This window comes from Nilaparvata lugens, chromosome 4 (assembly GCF_014356525.2).
Source record: "Nilaparvata lugens isolate BPH chromosome 4, ASM1435652v1, whole genome shotgun sequence".
Lineage (NCBI taxonomy): Eukaryota > Metazoa > Arthropoda > Insecta > Hemiptera > Delphacidae > Nilaparvata > Nilaparvata lugens.
Window position 1 is genome coordinate 54,223,971 of NC_052507.1, and position 18,492 is coordinate 54,242,462.

The window sequence follows — 18,492 nt, forward strand, 5'->3', positions numbered from 1 at the left end:
TTGAGGTGGAAAATTTCTAAACAGACACCATGGATGAGCTAGATGAATAGCTTTCAAAATTGAAATAAATAGTAGAGAGCTGGGAAATATTTTGCAGTTATTGGTCGAGATGGAAATTGGAGACGAAAAATCATCCAAGCATTATGTGAGCTTGAATATTGTATCATTTAAATGTGAAAAATAAGCTTGTGTATTGCTTTGCTGTGATTGGTTGAGTTGGAAAATTGGAGATGAAAAATTATTAAGGCGTCATACGAACTGGATATTGTAGCATTTTAAAGTTAAAATTAAGCTTGGTAAATAGTGTGTTCGTATATGTTTGAACATTGGAAAGGAAAATCATTGAGGCGTTATGTGAACTTCAATATTGTATTTTAAAATATGAAGCTCAAGGTGTAAAACATTTTAGCGATTGGTTGAGATGTAAAATTTAAAATAAAACTATTGCAGCATCATGTCATGAGGGAGAGAATGTTATTACAGTATTTATTGGAGAGGAAAAATTAGAAATTGGTAGCTAAAATTGGAAAAGATGAAAGGAGATGAATTGAAGGAGGAAAATCATCTAAGTTAAAATATTGTATTTTAACATGGGAAATAAATTGTGAAAAGCAAAGTTGTTATTTGCCAAGGTAAATAAATTGTTATTGGAGCTACACTACTAGTTCTACTAGTAGATAAGAAAATAAATTGAGACGTAGAATTCGATTAATCAATGTTGCCGTAATTGATGTAAAATTGAGGCATCATAAGCGCTATGAAATTAGAACCTACATATTGAAGTTCTTCCGTTTATCTGACGATGGAGTAAATAAAAAAAATCTCAAATCAGATCTAAAACTTCCCTTTCTATAATAGCTATCAACTAAATAATAAAGGTTCGGATGATCAATGATAATTATGGCACTTCCCTCAACTGAAAAATTGTACTTGCTAGAAATAGAACATGTAATATTCATCCATTTATAATACAATAATTCTAGAAAAATTCTAGTCATGGTTCGTAATGCATGCATCAGTAATGGAAAAATTCATATAGTGATAACTCTGGTACTTTATTTTCTATTACTAATAGCATTAGCAATATAATTGACGCATTGAAACTTCCCTGGCTATCAGTAATAGCAATCGACAGATTGAATAATCCACTTTTCAATTTGGATACGTCGAAGCGAATAAAAGTAAAATTCACGAACATGATAAATTTCCAATTGGATAACAGAATAGATGAAACGGAATACATAAGAGAGTGTAGATAGAATAGAGTACATGAAAGAGAATAGATGAACAAGCACTTGCAGCAGAGAACAGCAGAGAGTAGAGCGGGAGAGAGTGATGTCAGAGATATTCGATAGAAGGTGGATCTTGTGAAACGTCAGTGTGATGTCGTATTCAATAATCCTATTTTTGTATCCTGAACTTTTAGCAGTTTATCCCTATTTTATTTGGTTGTTTTACTTTGAATTTGAAGTCATAATTACTTACTCGTGTTGTTTCTTATTGTGTTTTGAAGAAGAAGTAGAAGAAGAAAAAGGAGAAGAAGAAGAAAGGAGAGGAAGAATTAGCTGGTTATTAGAATAGGAAATAACTGAGATAATATTAGCTTGTATTTTCGCATGCAACGGGGCACTGGTTGTAGCTAATTACAAATACGAAAAACTAAGTACTTGTGATACATTATGTGAAATGTGAAGACAAGATTAGTGGAAAATAAAAACCGGAGAGAAAGACAGTTGTTCATAAGTACAGAACAAGGAGAGTGATTATGAATGAATGAGTGAAAGAGAAAGTGTGAACTATACGCTAATAATGAATTTACTAATTAATTTTTGGCTTGTGCGTTGGTTGAGTCCCGCGTGGGATTTTGTCTGTGGTCTTGTGTTGGACGATACTACTACTTGTTTTCCCATTCAGTATTGCAGTATACAGTATGCTATCACTTTGATGATCTTAGTTTCCGCATTTGTTGAATTCAGTAGTATGATGTGCTAATTTCGATGAGATCTGAACTTATTCCTTTAATGATATTATATAATTTACTCTTTTTTATCAAGATTAGCTTGTATCAATAATCTTACTCAGTCTCTAGTTTTAATTTTCTGGTATCAAGTCTTCAAGTTTGTTTTATCTCTGTTATTCTCTTTTTGTCAAGCTCCTTTCAATAATATTCATCACTGCAATATTTCAATGAGCTCTTTCATTTCTCTATTATGATTGACTACAATATTATTAGTCCAGGCAATGAATGCTCAAAAAAGGGTATAGAGGGAAAGGTTTTGAAGACCATTTGTGACCCCGCAGTTCTATCAAGGGTAGTAAGGAGGTAAACATATCAAAAGTCTCAACCCCTAACCCCTGTGCTAAGGGGGTGAGGGTGGTTTAAAGGTACCATTTTTTGGTTTCTCGCTTAAAACTCAAAAAACTATGTATCCTAAGGACTTGACTGTCATATAACTGATTAAAGCTTACATAATTTCCTACAATATTCATTTTACAACTTTTTTTATATCTCCTCTAGTTTTCGAGATATCCGTTCTTGAAGGTGTGAGATTTTTGCAAAAAATGTGTTTGCCACCATTTTTTTTATTTTTGCTCTTATAACTTTTTTAAAATCGATGGGGAATATCCATGCTGATTATGAGCTTATAGAGCATCAAATTATCTTCAATTTGATGTATAATTTCACACTTTTACGAGTTTCCTTACACCTTTTGCAGCATTTTCAGTGTTGAGAAAGGACAAAGGGATTTGGAGGGAATGTTTTAAACAAAATATTTGACTTGGCAGCTTTGTTGAGACTAGTTAGGAGGATAACATACTAAAAGTCCCCCATTCCTAACTCATGTGCTAAGCGGATTAGGGTTGTTTAAAAGTTGCATTTTTCAGTGTTTTGTTTAAAACATTCCCTTCAAATTCCTTTGTTAATTAGTCTTGTGTTGCAAAAATGGAGATTTCACACTCAACACTAAAAATGCTGCAAAAGGTGTAAGGAAACTCGTAAACGTGTGAAATTATACATCAAATTGAAGATAATTTGATGCTCTATAAGCTCATAATCAGCATGGATATTTCCCATCGATTTTCAAAAAGTTATAAGAGCAAAAATAGAAAAAAATTGGTGGCAAACGTGTTTTTTCAAAAATGTCACACCTTCAAGAACGGATATCTCGAAAACTAGAGAAGATATAAAAAAAAGTTGTAAAATGAATATTGTAGGAAATTATGTAATCTTTAATCTGTTATATGACAGTCAAGTCCTTAGGATACATAGTTTTTTGAGTTTTAAGCAAGAAACCAAAAAATGATACCTTTAAACCACCTTCACCCCCTTAGCACAGGGGTTAGGGGTGGGGACTTTTGATATGTTTACCTCCTTACTAACCTTGATAGAACTGCGGGGTCAAAAATTGTCTTCCCAACTTTTCCCCCTATAACTTTTCCTTGACTGGACTAAATAGGAATAATATCGTTAGAGATGTATCCCAAAAAGGTTATTCATAATTTCTTATGACACAATGATCTCTCGAGAGGCAGTGTGTGATCTTTTAAATAACCAAAGAGAGAGTAACAACTTCAACACCATTGCGACGTTGAGATTGTTTTCAGCTTATTGCTCATCTTGTGATTGCTCGAATTCTCATTGATAGAATTTTTTTCTGAGCTGTCGAGACGACAAAATCGCTGCACTCTCATTTGGTAGTGGTTGGTTGTACTCCTACTCACCTCTCATTGGCTCTTGCCATGATGACTAAATCGCTGCTCTCTCATTGGTTATCTTGTGATTGGTTCAAATCTCTCCTACTCAAATCTTAGACTGACCCCTAACGACAGGACATGCATTAAGAGCATGTGTCTACACACATGCCGTCATACATTGTTGTGTCATAACTGCAAAAAATTTTGTACACACATCATGCATGTCCTGACGTTAGTGGCCAGCCTTATATTGTAGTACCTATTTTATCTCTGACATTATAGAATTAAGAGGCTGGTTTCTATTCTGGAAGACTATGACATACACTTTAACTCCCAAACAGTCAATTATTTCATTGATCTTTGACATTGAGTCAAGACAATGATAGACAGTTATTGAAAATCAATTTTCTGTTTCATTTCCCAGATGACATTGTAAAGTTTCTCCACGAACAGAGTAGATTCTACTTGAATCAGAACCATGTCATCTATGAATATAAAAGAGTCCGTACTCCGTAATCTTGTCAATTATTGTGATTGAATCAATGAATCAAAATCATTGGAAAACATTTTAAAGTTCAATTCACTTCGTGACGTTTTCAATTTCTCTCGTTGGATTTGGAATGAGATTAATTTCTATTCTGATATAACCCATTTTCACAAACAGTGAATCAAAATTGGCTTTATCAAATACTAGGTCCATTCATATGAAATTAATTATATTACTTTAATACCCCAAGTAGTATCCGCAACTTAACGAAGACAGGAAATTTTAATTTGTTAAAGTGAGATTCTTTTTTAACATTGATTGGATGGGATGCATTGTACTATTTTTTAGGAATGCTATCAGTTAAAGTGAATTTTACTATAGAAAATACAAGATGCACGATTTTAATTGAACATTGACGTTTCTGGTGACATTGAACTATGTGCTGTTTACTGTAGCTATTGATTTTATTAAATTGAAAATCTAACCAATATCAGGACTTTCTGTCTCTCATTGGGTTGTTAAATAATTTGTTATGGACTATCTAATGTTCTGTATCATTCTATTCAATAAGATTTCAATGGAATCTTTTAAATGTTGTGATGTCCATTGATGACTGAGTTTCTCCAGAAGTATCAAACAGTTATAATTCCTTTTTGATCCTACTTTGAACGTAACTGATTTTAATTGAATAATTGCAATTACCTTTCTAATCTCTTACCGTTGACCATCTGTTGGTTCATTTCACATTCTTATCTCTTATCTTATTGCAGCATACTTGTTTGTAATGTGAATTATTACGTGATGTGAATTGTTCAAAACCTCAAAGATTATTTAAAAAGTTGTTATACTGAGATTCTCTTCAAACTTTCAAAATTCCTAATAAATGACATCAATGATTCAACAATGCTAACAGTTTAAAGTGAATACTACAGTATCTTCATAGAGAGTAGGATAAATGATTATTGCGACCGTAGAATGGGCAAGGCTCTTTATAACATTTATTGCACAAAAACATTTTATGGAAGAATTTCATTTTTTGGACACTATTAATTTAGACATTCACTGAATAAATGAGAACTAATTCGCCATTTTAAGCTGGAACTATACGGCTGCAATCAACTGTCAAAGTTGGAAAATCTTTTATGAAAATCCTATATAACAAAAACAAATTAACTCAAATCATCCCTTAGAAAAACTGCATTCAATTCACCAGAAACACAATACAAAAATAGCACAACACACATAATCTTGATAAAAATAAGGCATATGGATCTCTCCAAAGATTTAAAATATTGGATTCAAATGAACATTCTTTCCTAGTCCCCAGGGTACATTCACAATTTTCAACTTGTGGGGTCATTGAATTCAATAGGAAACAGACATATGAGAATTTTAAACCCTGTGCTGTAGAATGGGAATTACCACACCAATTTATGGTATGAGCTGAAGCACATTCGAATAGCAAAATAGGCTTCTCTCAAAATTATCTCCATGTTTTCCCCTACGGTACAAGTCAATAGTAATTGATTTTCAAAGCAATGTCATACCGGTGCATTCGTCTGGCATGTTAAATATGCATTCGTTCTTATTCTTCCTTCCTCATTATCATATTTTTGCTTCTTCCTCTCCTCCTTCTGCATATTTTATTCTCTTTCATATTGAACCCTTGCCACTTCTTTTTCCACTCCTCGTCGTCATCTCTCTGATCCTTATTCCATTCATATTCATTTCTTCTTCGTTACCTTCTTCATTTATTATCAACCTTCTTATTGCTCTTCTCCTACTCCTTCTATTCTTTCCGCATCCCATGCTACCTCTCCTTTTCATGCTCCCTCTCCTCTTCCCCTCCTCTCTTATTCCATTCATTCTGCTCATTTTCTGCCTTCATCGGCATTCTCTGTACTAGCATAATCACCAATTTTTGAAATAAGATTTTAATCCTGCAGCTGCAGTAATCAATTTAACAAGCATACGACTATTGCAATAACGAACACATAAATACTAGTCTACTCTTCTCGAGCTCATTATACTTTTATGGATTGTAATATTATGTAGGATGTTGGTTTTACTATGCAGTGTACCATATAAACAATCCAAACTATAGTGCATTCCATGGCCAAGATCGTCTGGCTAACTGGTGATTATAATCTGGCTTCAGCCATGAAATGCACCTCAGTAATTATACTGGACGGCTATCTTCAAATGTTTATATTGGATGTATGACACTTGGAATCTATGCTTCAATGTTTATCATTATATTTGATACTGGCTGTTATAGTGCTCTCATAGTTGAATTATTATTCACATTCAGTCTCCTATTAGATTCAGCAACACATTTCAATTTCCTAAAAATAGATAGTCTAGTCCAGTCACCAGGTACTTTTTCCTGGAAAAAACCCGGAGCACGCTGAATTTCTTCGTGCAATGATTCTGGAGTAATGGGCCAAATCAAATTTATTCACCAATTAACAACAGTGTTACAAGAAAATGAATAAATGATTTTTTGTTAATTGGCGTGGCTAAAAAAAGATATATTGTGCTCTAGCCACGACTTTCTGTCTTTAGTTAACATGATTTCAGAAATAATACAACACTTTAAAATATAATCTAGACCAGTACAATATAGATAGATGAATATAAAATGTTCATCTTCTTGCCCTGGAGCTTTTTTCAGGGTGTCCTGAGAACCACGGATTTTGGTTCCTTCTCCACTTTTCTGTGATTTTCGCACAATTGACCCGTAGGACAGAAAAAAATACTCTTGTCATTTTTTATATAATAAAATCTTGAACAGAATAAAATAATTCGGAACTCTCTTCTTCATTGAGTCCTGACTCATAATTTCCCAAAAACTAGTTCCGGATTATTTTTTTTGAGATAGTAAATTTTCGTACAGATACAGAACTTTCACAGTATATGTCATTCTTTGGAATATATAGTATTCCAAAACTCTCTCACGTCTTCTTTTCTTGTAAAAGCCTCTCCTTCGAGTATGTAGCTGAAAACTATATTCAATCTCCATTTTTAGTGATTTTGTCTAATCTAGACAAACTATTTTAGTCACTTTCAATCACAAATTTTTTTAAATTGATAGACCATCATGTACAGTTCTAAGATGTCAGAATAGTTCATCAAACTATAAATACTTGAATGACATTCCTAGACCCACCTGAAGACCATATTTGGTACACACTCCCACTGCATACTGTTGTAATGCATTTCAAACTGTCATTTTTAATGTATTCCAAACTGAAAGTGAATAACTTTCCACTGTATTTCGGGGGGCAAAGCGTGAATAAATTGACGGCTCCTGGAATAAATTATTATTCGTTATGTATGACGTTGTGTTCGAAAAGAGACTGAGTAGTTGTAGTAGTAGTATTTATAGTAGCAGACCTCCCACGGTTCCATTCATAAATCATATTTCTGTCACCCTGTGATTGATATTTACGCCTGAACTTCGGCTGTGGAGTGAATTCCGGATTGGAATTTATGAATGAATGTACATGTTGGTTGATGTATGAATTTACAAAATTGATATCTAGTGTCTTCTTGCTATTTTGATGGATTTCGTGTATTGTAATAGCATAATCAATTACAACCTCTTTTGCTGTTTCAATGTTCAAGTACTCTAACGATCAATTTTGATATTGTAGAGGCATTCATCAAAATTTGGGAGAGAAATAATGTATTTTTTTGAAGAGAACTGATATATTTCTTGGAAATAACTGATGTTTTTCTTGGAAAGAACTGATGTACTTCTTGGAGAGAGCTGATGTAATTTTTGGAGAAAACTGATGTAGTTCTTGGAGAGAACTCATGTATTTGTTTGAGAGAACTTTAAACTCAAAACTCTAGCTTCGAGGAAATTGTGTAGTGAAACTTGCAACAGCTTAAGAGAATAATTATTCTTTTCAGCTGTTCCAATAAATAAGTATCAATAGTAATAAATAAGTATCAATAAATCAAGTTACACTAATTTCTCAATCATGACTCAGTAAATAGTAACTATAAATCAATTACTAGTTATTTTACACTACAGCATTCTGCTTGGGGTAACATTCAATCCATTACTTATTAATAACAAACGTTTTCTAGTATTAGTTCATTAGTTTTAATAATAATCTTATATTCGAGGAAGAAATTTATCCAGCTGTCAGAATCAATACAATTATATGAATAAGGCCTAACGTGGAGGAGGAGCTTCAGTTCACTCAGTACCTGCAGCCTGCAGAATTTACTAACAATTTTTGCATAGTAGTTGACCAATCAGGAGACAGTGGGCGGAGCTTCGTTGTATCTCTGAAGCACCAACTCCATTGTTTGGTCTAATCTAGTTCCCTCTGTCATCCACCGGTAGAGTTCACAAACGCTAGTTCCAAATTTGACCAATCAGGAGAAAATGGGCAGAGTAGTTTAGGTGTGGTTCCAATCTATCTTGTTTGTGATTGGCTAGTCGTTGGCGACTCTTTTCTCTTTTTCGCTGTCTTCATATTCCAATCTATCTATATGTCTGAATTGTACAGCTCTTACGTATTTGATTATTTTTTTATACTTCCAAACCTTTTTTATACAAAGTTTTCAAACCTCCTGTACCTACTTTGGACTTTCAATATTCATGAGAAAAAAATGAGGAGACAGGCAAGAGGAGACAGAAGAAACGATGATATAATAACAGTTAAAAAGTTCAAAAAAATAATGTTAAAGAGAAAAATAATGATAAAAACAGTTAAGTCCTGTCAATTCCATATTTCGAGATGAAAAAAGTTTCAATATTGACATGAAGGGGGGGGGGAGGTGTAGCTACAAAAAATAGCCCCTATAAAGCGAGAATTCTAGTTTCGATGCGCAGTTTGATGTGGTATCCGATTCAGTTCTCGGAAAATTGTCAATTTCACGAGCGCAATCATGGCGGGAAAGAGCCGATACATACCAGACGGTTTCGTATAGTGAGATTCACTGTACAGCTGTCAGCATTCTTGTACATAGCATCAATGATTCTTATCTAACCAATGCTGACCAAATCGTTCAACGATCGAGTCGTTATCAGTGAGTATAGAATGTAATTAGAGTATACATTCTATGCTCACTAGTCGTTATAGACTCATTCTTACCAAAAAATGATACAATACTAAAAGAGCTTTCCTCCACATTAAAACTAACAGACTCTGTCGACCATTGATATTTGACGGTGACATGATCGAATACGGAGTAAATAATATTATTCACTGGAAAATTAGCTTGAAAAAGTCACCTAATTATGGAATTTCATGTTTTTTCAGCAAGAGCAATAATTGGACTCATTCATGCGTTCTGAAAACTCCCAGGAATGTTTTTCTGCTTCAAGGAAATGTCAACAACAAGAGCCACATTTGAAGCTCCAACTCCCCTCTCGTTTGCTCTATATTTCTGCGAAGAATGTTTCCATATCACCCAAACTTGCTTCACTGGTGGAACATTCTTCACTGATTAAATCCCAACTGACTCGTCGAATTTCGACAGAAAAAATGTGAAATCACACTCCACATATCTGATCTCATCATGTCACTTGAGTGGGTTTCGGTCGAGATATTATATAATATATTTTATTTTCGGATATTCTATTTATTCCTATAAGATATTATTCGAGTTGTGAATAAATTTCATTCGGAACTCTTGCTCCTGTATCTTTATATTCACGAATTAGCCTTGATCTGATGTTATCACGCCCCTCGAGTGAGGTATTGGTTCTAATTTGCTATAATACATTACTTCATTTCATCTCATGTCATATTTATCTATATGAGATATTCTCCGAAGTTCTATTCGTAACAATTCCTTTCGTATCTTCTGAGGGAATTTAAACGTGTTTCTGTATCAACCAATGAATTCACACTTGTTTTGTCACAATAATATCTCTTTAGTTTACTGTGAACTGAATCCAATCCAATATAAGTTAGTAATTATGTAATAGAATCGGTAAGCAGTCTTATAAAATAATATTGTGCAACCAATTAACAGTGATTTCCTCAGTCGTGTAATCTGTGTAGTGATGATAATGATGATGTAATCGAGAATCATATTGGCGCATAACTTGTTTGAGATTCGTATTGGATGAAGCTATAACATGCTTATAATATTGTATGCAAATGTATGAAGAGTACACAGAGTTGTTTTTGGATATTGTGCTCTAATAATTATTCTTTCTCATTTATCATCGATTATCACAACTATATACTTCATGAATACCATTCATCAAGAACATAAATCACCCATTAATCATCAGACTGATGTATACTCATATGTGTGGTGGGGGTCCACAGTTACAGTACTTTGAATTTCTTGAGTAACTATTCCGACCTACATACAATACGAAACATTTGCATGTACACATTAACAGGAGTTACACTTTCCAATAAATAAAATAGTTCAATATATTATCAATTAATTTCATAATGAAATACGATGAAACTAGCTATGGACTTGAATATGTATTTAAATTTGATATTTCCATTAACAATTGAGCATGTGATGCGCTTCGAATAGACACAGTTCTAGGTGGGCTTCGAACTACCGATAAATATGCTATTGACTCCAATATAAATGTCGAAGCAGTCATCCTTCTAACGCTTTTGTATTGGTGATCAAAAAGTATCTTTATGAAATAAGAGGACTATTTCTCAAGTTTCGTTTAGAAAAGAAAGGGTGACAGTTCGGATTTCTTCACCAATCGTGAATAACATCCAAGTTTCTTAGACGATATCGTGAGAAACTACGATAGGAAATAGTATCTTCTGCTGTTATTATGTAATTATTGGTATGATGGCATAAACAGACCATTATGATTGTCTGCTACATAGAGTAATAAGAGTGAGTCATATAGTTTTCAAATCCTTAGAAATTGCAAGTCTACCATGGGAGAGAATAACGAAAATTAGTAGGAAAATAATCCAAGTGCAAATACTCTACTTCAAATTCGCAATTCCTCTTCTTCTAGTGTTCTATAATATATCGAGGATTAAAGTTGCCTGTAATGGATAATCTTAAAATGTAGACACTTCTCGCGATTTGTGTCTCGCTCTGTGTACTCTGTGGTCTGCCGCAGAAAACCTTGAGAAGGTTAGTTCTTCGAATAGAGGAATCAACTGCCTTCCTTTCACTATTTACCAGTACGTCATCTTATTGACTCAACATTTACGTCTTCAACGATACGACTTAACGTTCGAGTGAACGTAGTTTGACGATAATTTGAGTAGACTGGGATAGTTTTCTGGAATAGGTAGGTACTCGTTGAATTAACTTGTGGTATTCAATTACCAACTAGTTACGATGAATGTTGAAACTGCAGTATGACATGCAGACGATATAATATTATGTGATCGATAATTATGTGATATACTATTAAACGAGCAATTTCTGTTTATATGTTTGTATTTCAACGGATCTCGAAAACGGCTCTAACGATTCTCACAAAATTTAGAACATAGTAGGTTTATAATATAAAAAAATCGATTGCACTAGGTCTCCTCCCTGGGAAAACTCGCTGAAGGACATTAAAAGGACGATTATTATTCATCCTTGGAAAAACAACTGATGATAATTATTTCATCGTCTGTTGATGATGGAAGTGAATGAGCGAGTTCATGTGTGTGGGACTGTGTCAAAATTATGACTCAGCTGTTGAACTTTTGTAATCATTCAATCAGGTACTTAGTGCCGTTTGCAAAAATCCGGGCTATTTTTAATCCTGATTGATTCCAGTAGAACCATCTTTTTGAAATAGTCTTCTCTGATTTGATTCACATGAAATTAATCAGGATTAAAATTCAACCGGCTTTTGTGCAACCGGGTCTTTGTAAGGGAAATTTTTGCATTCCTCTGGGAATTAATCTCAATTCATTGTGATTAGATAGAAAATTTCTGTATGAACTATGAATATTTTTACAATTTCTTCTTTCGTAATAAACTGTTTATGCTTTTGTACTCCAGAGCGAAGCTCGATCCCCGATATTGAAGATTTAATTGCTGATTGATGTGAGTGATTTGTTATGTTTTAATGAAAATGCTTTGCTCAATTTTTGATTTATTTGTATCTGGAGACTTGATGTTTCATCAAGGGTCGCTTTTTCCAAAGTTGGTTAGACTATTTAACCTGTATAATCAGGTTAAATAATGAATGCATGTATTTCAATTGAGTTAGCTGATGATTTAAACTATAATTTGAGTTCAACTTTTTTGGAGAAAGCGACCTAAATGTGGTTTAATTGGTTTTACTGTTCATTATACCACCTGGAACTCGAAATGAATTGCCTTGTTTTTGTTGTTGCAGGTAAATTGAGTCGATTCACTGGATTCGCACAAACCTGAATAAACCCATATCGTGGTGAGATTTATCATTAATTGATTCCAATTAATTTGTATCAACTTCTATCAGTACTGTTGTAATATTAATATTATCATTATTATAATGTATTATTTTCAAAAGTATCATTTGCAGCCATGTAGTTAGAGTTCATTTGAATTCAATCGAGTTGATTTTGGATCAACTGGGTGAAAATTGAAGATCAGTGTACGAATAGATCTTGGAGTTTGTTATCAGATTGGTTATCGAGTCCAGGCTTGTAGTTTAAAACTCACTTACTTCCTACAAAATTTCTCTCAAGACTCTATAACTACATTTCAAACTTGCCAGTCATTTCCAAATCCTCGTTCCTCAAGTTTCAAGAGAGTCAAGCCTCTTTCAAGTTTTTATCGGGGACTTTGGCAGTTGAATTTGATTTTGATTTGAGGACTGCCAAATTTCGCCTTTCACGTCAGATGCATTAGATTGATTCAGTGATAAGTTAAATCGTGATACTCTACTCACTCTATTTAACCTTACCATGTATATTTTCCTCGTACCTTGCTGCATACCACATTAACCATTAAATAATAGATAAATGGTATATTAGGCCTATTGTACTTGAAATATGCGTTCCCCAGAGCTTGACGCATTTCTCACCATCCAGTGAATTGTTAAATTGATATATTTGCCGTATCCCTTTTTCATACCTGTCTCACTAAGTTGTATGTCGGTTTATTTAGCGTAAGGCATGCTTCCAGAGAATTGAAACAGGATATTGATGCGAGTGTAGCCTTTATAGGTATATAGGTGAATTCATAATACATTATTTGCAATATGCATTTCTTGTAACTAGAGGCATGCCTCACTATCTAGTAATAATAGATTGATAGTGAAACTGTGGTACTTATAATAGTGGCCTTCCTTATACATTGTTGCATGGCTCACTAATCCAAAGTTGGTTGATGAAATTGTCCAGTCATTGGTTGGTCCAGCTGTAATCAGTCGTAATAACTAGCAAGCTAGCAATCTGTCCATTAACTGATGTGGTCGCTTGAGTAGTTTATGCTGTGTTTCTCTTTAGACTTTCAGCATTGGCTGAATGAGAAGGATTGGTCGATTGTGTTTTTAGTGATGCTGGAATTTACAGTTAACGCTGGAGTACTCTACCTTCAATTACGAGTACCGGCCAGTAATGCTACGATTCAGGAAGTACACTTGTCCTTGCTGTAGAGCACGAGTTAAGGGGCTGTATCACACACTCTCTCACACTCTTTCTCTCTTCCAATTTTTTTCTCTCTCTTCACTATACTCTTTTTCTCTCTGTGTCTCTCATCATTAATCTCCTAATCTAGTAATTCAAATGATTTGAGCCACACGAGAATATTCTCATCATTTTTCTCTTTCTTATTTCCCTCTCTTTCTCGCTCTCACTCTCTCCCTCCGTATGTTACTTCTGTTTCTATTTCTGTGTTTTGTGTCACTCAATATCTCCCTTTTTATTTCTCTGTTCCTCTCTTTCTTTTCCCCTCACAATTTCTCACATTTCAAATAATTCCAGTACATCATGTGTTAAGGACCTCGCTACCTTTCATGAACAGTATTACTTTCTCTCCTCATATCTAATTTATTATATCGTCCATATTTCCTCCATTCTCACTCTATCTTACTCTTCATCTCTCTTCTTACTCTCCTAATTATTATTATTTCCTCATCCTCTCTCCATCTTCTTCCTCCCCTCTCTTACTTATTATCTTTATCTCATTTTTCTTGAAAGGAATTTGAAATTGATTTAATCCAAAGAAATTCATTTTTAGAAGGCATCTTCAGATCTTGCAATTGTGGGCTCTTAACACTACATGAATGTGAGACGAATTTCTAGTATTAGAACGTATTATACAAGAAAAGCTCAAGTACGTTGAGTCACTACCTCCGTAATCAAAGCCATAGTGCATTCGTCTGACGTCAGCACAGGTAGGGCTCCTACACCAATAAAGGACACTAGCTGATGTAGATCAGCTGAAATCAACGAATTTTTATTGGTGGAGGAGCCCCACCTGTGCTGACGTCACACGAATGCACTACTGCTATGTTTACGGAGGTAGTGGTTGAGTTCAGGTTATTTACTTCATTTGTTTAGTACATTCGTAGGGCTCTCTCTCTTTCTTTCGAATAACTTTATTCCGTTCCCTTTTGCTCATCCTTCGTCGCGACAATGCTCACGATACATGGCTACAGTGTTCGATCGTGATATCGAATACAACGAGAAGAAGGAGGAGAAAAATAAAAACAAAAAGAGGTGGGAGAAGGAAAACGTGGAGCAGTGATCGGAAGCAGTGATATTATGTAGGGGAGGGAACTGATAACAACTCCAGCATTGTTCATGATTGTATTCCAAAAGGAAAACATGTAGAAGAAGGAGTAGTATAAACAAGAGAGAGTAGAAGCATTGACTAACTAAGCAGTTAGATCTGTAGTAGAAACTAGAAGAAGAAGGAAGGGCAGGAAAATGAAGGTGCGAAAAAAATAGAGTTATAAGAATAATAGTATGAAAATGCGATTAGGATTAGGACCGAATTAGAAGGAGTTGCGAGAAGAAGTAGGAAGAAGTAGAAAATGGGGTGGTAACTTACGAAAAATGATGGAGGAATGTGATATATGTGAATGTGATCATGTGAAGTTCTTATTGAGAAGTAAAGTAAAAGTCACATAAATGAACAAGATTTGAAGAAGTTTATGGTAAGGTGTAGAGGAGTTAGAGACTAAGTAGCCTATAGCTTCATGAAAAAGAATTAACCCTACAATGAAAAGTCCATCTATGAAAAGAAATAGGAAGATGATACGTGGAAAAAACGTGTAGGGAAATTGAAGGTTAAAAATTGAAGTATAGGAAAGGAAGGATAAGGACTAAGACGTTGATGGTGTCAATATCAATGTCTTATTCTTTCAATTATGTAGAAAACAACATCTCTTACTATACAATCAAATTAAGGAATAATGTGGGAAAAGAATGATACATGAGAAGAAGAATGATAATTAGACGAAATGGTAAGACGATAGGGAGAAGATGTCGAAGTGTAACAGAAAGAAGTGAAAAACAAGGGGAAAAGAACATGAAAAGTAACTTCAGAATCCGCGAATGTTTTGGCTCCCTTTTCACCTTCCTGTGTGACTTTTTCTTTCCGACTTTACTTTTCTTTCTAGTTTTCACCCCACAAAGGAAAGACAGGAAGGGTGAACGACAGTTAGTATAGTGAGATCCACTTTAAACTGTCAGCATTTCTCTTAAACAAACTCAACGCTTCCCATTCAACCAATGCTGTTAATTGAATGCCACTATCTGCTACCGACTAACCGATACACCGTGCTTAACTGCAGAGCAGAGATGCTTAACTTGAACTTAGCACGATTACTTTCTATCATCAGGGACTTACGTGTGCAACTTACTTTCGATGCCAGTGCCAGTCACTAAGCTCCACAAGTCGTGTGGCTAAGTCCGTCTCAGGGACTTGGGCTTAGATTTCCCCTAGAATCGATTAGATTGTTTTGTTCAGAGCTGAAACAAAGAGTATTTGGATTGATTTGAAGGGAACTGAGAGCTACAAATTGGATTTCGCGTTCATTGTTAAGTTCATAAACAATTAGACTAGATTTGTTTGAAAGGGTGTGTTTAATTAACTTATCAAGGAAGAATATTCATACTTTATGTGACTATATAGAGTTACACAGTCATTATATGTACTTGTAACTCATTCAATCGTGGTTAAATGATGCCATCGTATATTTCTTAGATTCGTTCATTGGCTCTAGCGGTGTTGAATGACTTCATTTAACCGCGATTAAATGAAACATCACATACAGGTGTTAAATTGATTTACAAGGAGCAATTATTCAGTCCAGACTCAATGAGTAGATTTAGATTGGTTAAGAAAGGAAAATTGAAGCATGGAGGTGGAATAGAATTATGACTTCAAGTGATATGACACTTTTTGTCAGAAATAAATAGTTGAGTCTGGGCTGTATTAAAAAGAACCTTAATTCACATTGAATAAAAATATACTTGACATACGGGAAACCAGTTACGGTTCTCACACTATTATCAATCTGTAGTGATCTCTGAGTTAGATGCATGAGAGAATCAGCAGGTTTCAAATCCTTAATAATAATAATACGAAAATAAAAATGAAGTGAGCACTGAGGGAGTTTATTTATTTATTTATTTATTCATTTACAATGGAGACAACGGGTTTCCCCAAACATGTCTCCTTTACAAGAAAATTCAAAATCTTAATATATAATGTATAGAAAACTTATAAAAAATCATAAAAAGAAATAAGGTACAAATGGTAGGTAATATTTATCCTATTACATATGGTAATAAGGTACAAAATGATAATATGGAAAAATACAATAATTTAAAAAAAATAAATAATATGAAAAGATGAGATGAATACAAAGCATCAAAATACTACTCATAAAAGGTCCAAAAATGGAGAATATAAAATTCTAATAACACAAGTATTAAAAGAATGAAATAACCAAAACTATAACTTATTAATGAGTTCCAAGACCCAAAACATATGCACATCCACACATAAATGAAAAAATGATCGATGTAGACCAGATCACAATATCAATGCTCAGACCAGACCATTGTATAGAGCTTTTCGGAATCTAGCGCGAGAGAACCAGAAGAGATCTAGGTGCCCGGACAAACTATTGTAGCTTCTCTGAATTCTGTTGAGAGGAGAATTGTAATTTCTAAGTGTTCTGGAACGAGGAACCAGAAAAGAAAATTCAGATCGACGAGCCACAGGTGAGATATAAATATTCATTTTAGATAGCAAGTATGATGAATCAATTTCATTATTTAAGAGATCAAAAAGAAAAATAAACGCGGAAGGTACTAGGAAGAGGATGAGAGAATAAAAGAATGAGAAGTATTTATCAAGGTGATTGGTCTAATCGTGATTTGAATATTGTGAATGGGTTGGTCGAAAAAAGTAAAAGTTTGATTTATTTATTTGATTGACTATAAGCAAATCGTTACAATAGTTGCTCTAGTGAGTTTAACTTGAAGCTGACAGCATTGGCCAATTAGGAAGCTATGAATGTTATTCACAAGTAATGCTGATTCAAAGAGAATCCCATAAACAACGGGCTCTATTCTCATTCTCTTTTCAAAAGATTTTTCAGACTATGCCTGATGCAGATAAATCGCTCGCTATCAACTCCTAGTAGCATTCGTAATATTCCTGGATTCAGTACTTCAATTTCAAACTTTATGCTTCAAGGTCGAGTAGAGAAACTTTCAAGTCTAAACTTCGCCTGATGAAATATAACTTAACATATATTATTCCAGTTAATTTAACGCGCTTTCGTGTTTGAAATTGAAATGTGATTCGAGCAGTCTCATTCTTAATGGACATTTTAACGATTAAGGGCCATTTGCACAGTGACAGTTTAAACTAAATTCCATTTTAAACTGGATTAAATCCGTATCAAGTCTCGTTTGTTATTGTTTGTTTCATTCTTAGTTTAAATAGTCTATAGATTAATCCAGTTATATAGATTAATCCCAACGCATGGTACGGATTCCTAGTTACAAGAACAAAACTGAAACTGATACACAAGCTACCACCACATAATAAGCGTTTTTTCTCGATTAATGTCGAAATAAACAAGTTATCGAATTCACAAAAAATGTTACTTTTTATTTATGAACGATACGGGTAATAAAATGTTTCAGTTTGGAAAGAGATATTTTTGGAATTTTTAAGAGAAGTTCTAATAATATGATCTATTTAGGTTTATGATCTAAAAGGAAAACGGAGTTTAGCACTTCAACAACCCATAACTCGCTTATTAGACCACTTGAAAATTTCAGTTGCCAGTTTTCCTCACTCTTATTATAATGATCTTAACAATTATATTGAAAGAGATTATCCAATTTAAATAATAAAAAAGTGTACCGAACAGCCTTAATAGT

The 18,492-nt window shown here is 34.0% G+C and overlaps 1 protein-coding gene and 1 long non-coding RNA gene across 4 annotated transcripts in view; both read left to right on the top strand.

Annotated features, from left to right (window-relative positions):
* LOC111056302 (leishmanolysin-like peptidase) overlaps positions 1-18,492 on the top strand; it is a 199,720-nt gene that overhangs the window by 36,430 nt on the left and 144,798 nt on the right. The gene's annotated exons all lie outside the window — the stretch shown is intronic.
* LOC120350856 overlaps positions 1-18,492 on the top strand; it is a 115,263-nt gene that overhangs the window by 36,273 nt on the left and 60,498 nt on the right. For both annotated transcript variants that reach the window (XR_005571061.1, XR_005571062.1), the window contains exon 3: positions 12,492-12,545. This is a non-coding gene — a long non-coding RNA (uncharacterized LOC120350856). The remainder of the gene's footprint in view (positions 1-12,491; positions 12,546-18,492) is intronic.